Source organism: Pantherophis guttatus, chromosome 4 (assembly GCF_059756535.1).
Source record: "Pantherophis guttatus breed Tessera chromosome 4, ASM5975653v1, whole genome shotgun sequence".
Lineage (NCBI taxonomy): Eukaryota > Metazoa > Chordata > Lepidosauria > Squamata > Colubridae > Pantherophis > Pantherophis guttatus.
In genome coordinates this window covers 21,278,197-21,285,529 of record NC_142066.1, presented here as the reverse complement: position 1 = coordinate 21,285,529, position 7,333 = coordinate 21,278,197, and positions in this window count along the sequence as shown.

The following is a 7,333-nucleotide window of genomic DNA, read 5'->3' as shown; positions in this document are numbered from 1 at the left end:
AACAACAAATGTTAGACCAAGGTCCACCTGAAAGAGGACTGTGATGGGCTGAGGAGTCCTGGACATGATCCACCCTGGAGACCCTTTGCTGTAAGAATCATACCCCCAAGGTACCATATTTTTAAAAGTATAAGGCACGCTTCCCCCCAAAAAATAGTGGGTGGAAATGTCTGTGCGTCTTATACTCTGAATATTGTGGGGAGAGGGGCTTGGTGCAGCACCGATCAGCTGTTCTAGAACAGGCGGCAGCGGTGGAGAATGGGCCACGCTGAATAGGCCACACCGAATGGACCATGGCAGCAAATGGGCCACAGCAAACAGGCTGCAGCAAACAGGCCAGATAAATACCAAATGGATGCTGGGAGTCAGAGGCAGATTTTTTTCCCCCTTGTTTTCCTCCCCAAAAACTAGGTGTGTCTTATAGTCTGGAGCGTCTTATAGTCCGAAAAATATGGTATTTTCATCAGTTGTTCTCAACAGACCTATCAGAAAAATTCAACAGAATAGTTGCTGTGAGTTTTTCACACGTCACGCTTCAAGAGAAATAGGAAACTCATATGCTGCCAGCAAACAAAACTGCATGCATTGGCAAGCTTTTTTTTTTTTTTTTTTTTGGTTTAGGGTTGATACGTGTGTTTGAGCCATCATTCCTTTCTTCCTGTATATTTGATATACTTTTTATTTGTATTGTTTTAAAGCAATCCATTCCTACCACTGATTCTTTGGAGAAAGTAGATGATCAATGGTTACTTAAATAAATAATTCTGGGGCATTGTAGAAAGTTAGCACCTACTCCTCTCCTAGAAGAATGAAATATTCTAGGAAATATTTTTTTAAAAGGCAGACTGTTATATTTTTCCTTTATGAGAAAAGGAGAAACATGTTTTTAAAGACAAAGAGCAGCTCCCTGCCCCCAGCAGATATTTGATGCCCATTGAGCAGGACTGGGCAAGCCTATCTACAAGACAATTAGACCTTCAACTCCAGGATGATGGGATTAAGACATGACCCTCCAGGACATTATAGGATTATCTACAGCAGGGCTCACTGCATTGCGAAATCACCTGGGAACATTGCATCACCCAGTAAGGTTCAACCAAACTTATTTCAGACAACGAGGTCTCTATAAAAAGATCTCGACTATGTGTCAGAATGGTCAAACAATTGGCAACTCCAAATCTCAACCAACAAATGCTCTGTCTTACACATTGGCAAAAAAAAAAAAAAAAAAAATCAGAACACAAAATACAAGCTGGATGGATACGACCTAACAGATGACTCTCACACTGTCAAAGACCTTGGAGTTCTCATCTCAAATGATCTAAGTACCAGAGCTCACTGTAACAGCATTGCTAAAAAAGCATTAAGAGTTGTTAACCTAATCGTGCGTAGTTTTTTCTCCGGTAATATTGAACTGCAAACTAGGGCATACAAAACTTTTGTCAGACCAATTCTTGAATACAGCTCATCTGTCTGGAACCCACACTGCATATCGGACATTAATACAATCGAACGAGTCCAGAAATATTTCACGAGAAGAGTCCTCCACTCCTCTACTCACAACAAAATACCTTATGCCACCAGACTTGAAATTTTGGGCTTAGACAACTTAGAAATTCGCCAGTCTGACCTAAGCATAGTACATAAAATCATCTGCTACGATGTCCTACCAGCCAATGAATATTTCAGCTTCAACCAAAACAATACAAGAGCACACAGTAGATACAAATTCGTGGTAACCGATCCAAACTAGACTGCAGAAAATACAGCTTCAGTAACAGAGTTGTCAATGCCTGGAATGCACTACCTGACTCTGTGGTTTCTTCCCCAAATAACCTTAGACTGTCTACTGTTGACCTCAACCCATTCCTAAGAGGTCTATAAGAAGTGTGCATAAGCACACCAGCGTGCCTACCGTCCCTGTCCTAATGTTTTCATTTATTTGTACCCTTTTCATGTATTTATAATTATGTTTACACTTGTATCTGTCATAAAATACATGCTTGATGAAATAAATAAATAAATAAATAAATAAATAAATAAATAAATAAATAAATAAATAAATAAATGTCAGCTATGATCCCTGCATAGCCCCATGGGAGTCTGACAGCAGCCAATAGAACACATAGAAGCCAGTTAGTGCTGGCTTCCCGGGAGGTGACGCAAGGCTGGCTCCAGGGGATTATAAATGCTTCATTGGGTGAGGGTGACTTCCCCGCTGCCTTGAAAGGCGGTGGTGAGGCCTCCCCTCAAGAAGCCTTCCCTGGACCCGGCAGTGTTGTCTAATTATTGTCTGGTCTCCAACCTTCGCTTTGTGACAAAGGTTGTTGAGAGTGTGGTTGCGCGACAGCTCCCCAGCACCAGGATGAAATGGCGTACCTGGATCCATTCCAGTCAGGCTTCAGGCCTGGGTACAGCATGGAAACGGCATTGGTCGTGTTGGTTGATGATCTCTGGAGGGCTCGGGACAGGGGTTGCTCCTCTGTCCTGGTCCTATTAGATCTCTCAGCGGCTTTTGATACCATCGACCATGGTATCATGCTGCACTGGTTGGAAGAGTTGGGGGTGGGAGGCACTGTGTTGCGGTGGTCCTCCTCCTTTCTTTCTGACCGGTTGCAGTCTGTGTTGGCAGGGGGGCAGAGGTCGATCCCGAGGCGCCTCATATATGGGGTGCCACAAGGGTTGGTCCTCTCGCCCCTTCTGTTCAACATTTATGTAAAGCCACTGGGTGAGATCATCCGTGGTTTTGGGGTGAAGTACCATCAGTACGCTGATGATACTCAGCTGTACATCTCCACCCCAGACCCCCCCAACGATGCCCTTGAAGTGATGTCCCGGTGCCTGGAGGCCATGCGGATCTGGATGGGAAGGAACAGGCTCAGGCTCAACCCGTCCAAGACTGAGTGGCTATGGTTTCTGACGTCCCAATATAGTCAGTTGACGCCATCGCTGATTATTGGGGGTGAATTGCTGGCCCCCATGGAGAGGGCTCGCAAGTTGGGCGTCCTCCTGGATTCATGGCTGTCTTTAGAAGAGCACTTGACAGCCATGACCGAGAGGATTTTCCATCAGGTCCGCCTGATTCACCAGTTGCCTCCCTTTCTGGATTGGAACTCCTTAAACACGGTCACTCATGCCCTCGTCTCTTCCCGCCTGGACTACTGCAACGCTCTCTACATGGGGCTCCCCTTGAGGAGCACCCGGAAGCTCCAACTGGTGCAGAGTGCGACTGCGCGGGTGGTTATGGGAGTGACATGGCGCTCCCATGTCACACCTCTCCTGCGCAAGCTGCACTGGCTCCCGGGGGTCTTCCGGGTGCGCTTCAAGGTTTTGGTTACCACCTTTAGAGCACTCCATGGCTTAGGGCCTGGTTATTTACGGGACCGCCTGCTGCCGCAAACGGCCTCCCACCGGCCGGTACGCTCTCACAGAGAGGGACTCCTCCGGGTGCCATCGGCCAAACAATGTCGGCTGGCGGCCCCCAGGGGGAGAGCCTTCTCTGTGGGGGCACCTACTATCTGGAACGAGCTCCCCCCGGAGATACGGAGGATCCCGGATCTGCGCACCTTCCGCCGCACTCTCAAGACCTTTTTATTTCACCAGGCTGCTCTGGCCTAACCTCTCCCATTCTCTTTTTAATGTAAATTTTAATGTAAATTTTTAATTTGTTCTTAACCTGGGATTTTAAATTTGTTTTGGGCTAAATTGATTTAATTCGATTTTACTTCTGCTCTTAAATTTTTGTATTCTATGTGTTTTATCTTGTGCCTGTTCACCGCCCTGAGTCCTTCGGGAGTAGGGCGGTATATAAATCAAATAAAATGAAAAAAAAAATGAAAATATTGCACAGGAACAGGAAGCTCAAGTTCAAAGCCCAAGAGAGAGTATAAATACCTCTCACTCTCCACTCCATGTGGTCAGCTGCCCAGGACCTCAAACCCATGTGGTCCTGTCCATCATTAAACCATCTTTCCAATCAGCTTCCATGTTTTCCAGTGTCTTTCTCCCCACTTGGAACTGAACCCAGATGGATAATTCTTCCAACAAGAAGAAAAGACAAAAAGGAAATCTGATAAAATCTTTCTTTACAACATGAGAAAAAACAAATGCAAAATAATTATGATACAGTAACCAAGACACTGCATATCTAACCCACATATCTAACACTAATTCGTATAGTGTTGCTAAACAGCAGTCTGTTAAAATAATTTTCCACAGAATTGCTCAAAGCAGAAGTAAATTTGCAGATCAGAATATGTTTTCTAAGAACGCAGCAATCTTGAGCTTCCAAAATACATATCAAGAAGTGTTATACAAATTTTTATGCCTGGGCAGAGAACAAGAAACTGCAGCCAGTTAACGTAAATACTAATATCTCAGAGACTTTAATTCACTTAAAGAATGAGAGACATTAAAATATATCATACATCTTGATTGAGCATTATATCCGAACTTCTTGACTTATATTTATTGAATTCCTGGAGTTAGAAATATCGATTCAGTGATATCTCGACTTGCTTTCTGCTTTTTTAGAACTTCCAAGGTTATGCTTTGAGATTTAGGAGACACGGTAAAGATAAAATGTTTTCAACTTCTGCTTCAGCATCTTTTTTTGTGGCTCTTTCCTCCAAGTTCTTTTCTTTTCTTCTTCCAAACTATCATATATTTTGGAGTATAAGATGCACCGGAGTATAAGACACACCTTAATTTTTGGGGAGGAAAATAAGAAAAAAGCTGATTGGCAGGTGGATTGGCCTCCCGGAATACCCCCAATCAGCTGTTTCCAGAGGTGAATTTTAGCAACAGGTTCCTTGGTTGTGAGCTCTGTGCCTTGCTCTTTTTTTTTTTTTTTGCTTTTTTTTGCTTTTTTTTCTGCTTCTGAAACTTCTGAAACTCTGTTTCAGAAAAAAAAAAAAACTTTTTTTCCTGCCTCTGAGAGCCTCCGAAACAGAGCTTCAGAAAAAAAAGCCTTTTTCTTAAGCTCTGTTTCTGAGGCATTTTTTCTGAAGCTCTGTTTGGGGGCTTCTTTTCTGAAGCTTCATTTCTGATGCTTTTTTTCAGCCTCTGAAACCTCCATTCGAGAAGCTGGGCGGGGCTACATTTAGTATATAAGACGCACCTAGATTTTCACCCTCTTTTTTTGGGGGGGGGAAGATGCGGCTTATTCTCTGAAAAATACGGTAGTTTTTTTTTTTAATTGCCCACTTTTTCTTGTAGAATGGGAAGATTGAGATGATTCTATTTGATTTGGAAGTTTGGATTTATTATCTAGCCTTCTCTTAAGTCCTCGCAATAGCATGTTTGTTAAAACAAAGATGATAGAATCATAGAACTGGAAAATATATCAGAAGTCTTCCAGTCCCTCATACCATCTTAGATAAATGGTTGTCCAACATTGGCTTTAAAACTTCTAGTGATGGAACTTCTTTGAGTCCCGGAGGGAGGTTGTTTCATTACTTCATAGTTACCAGAGTGAACCATGAACCCACATTATAATAAAAAATTTGTCGAGATTTTAAAAAGAGTGGAAAGAAGACCAACTAAGATGATTAAGGACTTGGAGACTAAAGAAGGGTTGCAGGAATTGGGTATGGCTAGTCTAGAGAAAAGAAGGAATAAGGGTGGCAAAATAGCAATGTTCCAATATTTGAGGAGCTGCCACAAAGAAGAGGGTGTCTACTTATTTTCCAAAGCACCAGAAGGCAAGACAAGAAACAACGAATGGAAACTAATCAAGGAGAGAAGCAATCTAGAATTAAGGAGAAACTTCCTAACAGTGAGAACAATTAAACAGTGGAAAAGCTTCAGAGGTGGTATTCAGCCGGTTCTGACTGGTCCTGGTGAACCGATAGGGAAATTTGGAGTAGTTTGGAGAACCGGCAAATACCACCTCTGGCTGGCCCCGCCCCCGATCTATTCGCTGCTTCCTGAGTCCCAGCTGATTGGCTGGGTCTTCTTTTGTTGCCCTGCACAGGTGAACGGAGCTGGAAAGCAGGTTAATAGGGTGGGGAGGGAATGTGAATTTTGCAGTATTCTTCCCCTGGAGTGGGGAGGGAATGGGGATTTTGCAGTATCCTTCCCCTGCCATGCCCACCAAGCCACACCCACCAAGCCACGCCACTCCCACCAAGCCACGCCCACCAAGCCACACCCACAGAACCGTTAGTAAAAATTTTGAATCCCACCACTGAACAACTTGCCTTCAGAAGTTGTGGATGCTTCATCACTGGAGGCTTTTAAGAAGAGACTGGAGAACCACTTGTCAGAAATGGTATAGGACCGTGATGGCAAACCTATGGCACGGATGCCACAGGTGGCACGTGGAGCCATATCGGTGGGCATGCACCAGCCAGCTGATTTTCGGGCCTTCTGGGCCCACCAGAAGTCAGGAAACACACTGTTTACGGTCTCCAGAGGGCCTCTGGGGGGGGAGGCCGTTCCCCCCCCAGGCTCCTAGAAAGGCTCTGGAGCCTGGGGAGAGTGAAAAACGGGCCTATCAGGCCCACCGTGCCATCACGTGCCAAAAGCGGGGGGAGCACGGGGGGGCCCATAGAATTATGGATGTGGGCACGCATGTGACCCCCCCACACTCCCCCCGCTTTTGGCACACAATGGCAAAAAGGTTAGCCATCACTGGTATAGGGTCTCCTGTTTGAGCAAGAAGGTTGGACTAGAAGATCTCCAAGGTTCCTTCCAGCTCTATTCTGTATTGAAGTATTGAGGGAACTACTCCTTAATTCAAGTTCCGATCTGTCACTGCAAAGTTTCCACTCATTGATGCTTGCCTTATTCCTGTATTGGAAGACTGCTATCATATCTTCTTTAGATCTTTTCTTCTTTAAGCTAAACATACCAACTTCCTTTAAACTGGCCTCCATAGAATTTAGAGGCCAAGTTCTTGGCTTTTTGTATTCTTTCCAGTTCTTCAATATCCATCACCTATTTTGAAGACTAGAAGTGGATATGGTGCAGTGATGGGATTCAAAAATTTTTACTACCGGTTTTGTGGGCGTGGCTTGGTGGGCATGGCAGGTGAAGGGTACTGTAAAATCTCCATTCCCACCCCACTCCAGGGGAAGGATACTGTAAAATCCCCATTTCCTCCTGATCAGCTGGGACTCGGGAGGCAGAGAATAGATGGGGGTGGGGCCAGTCAGAGGTGGTATTTACCGGTTCTCTGAACTACTCAAAATTTCCGCTACCAGTTCTCCAGAACAGGTCAGAACCTGCTGAATACCACCTCTGATATGGTATTGTAGGAAGTTAGCACCCACCCCTCTCCTAGGAAAATGAGATATTTTAGGAAATATTAAAAGGGCAGAATATTTCCCCT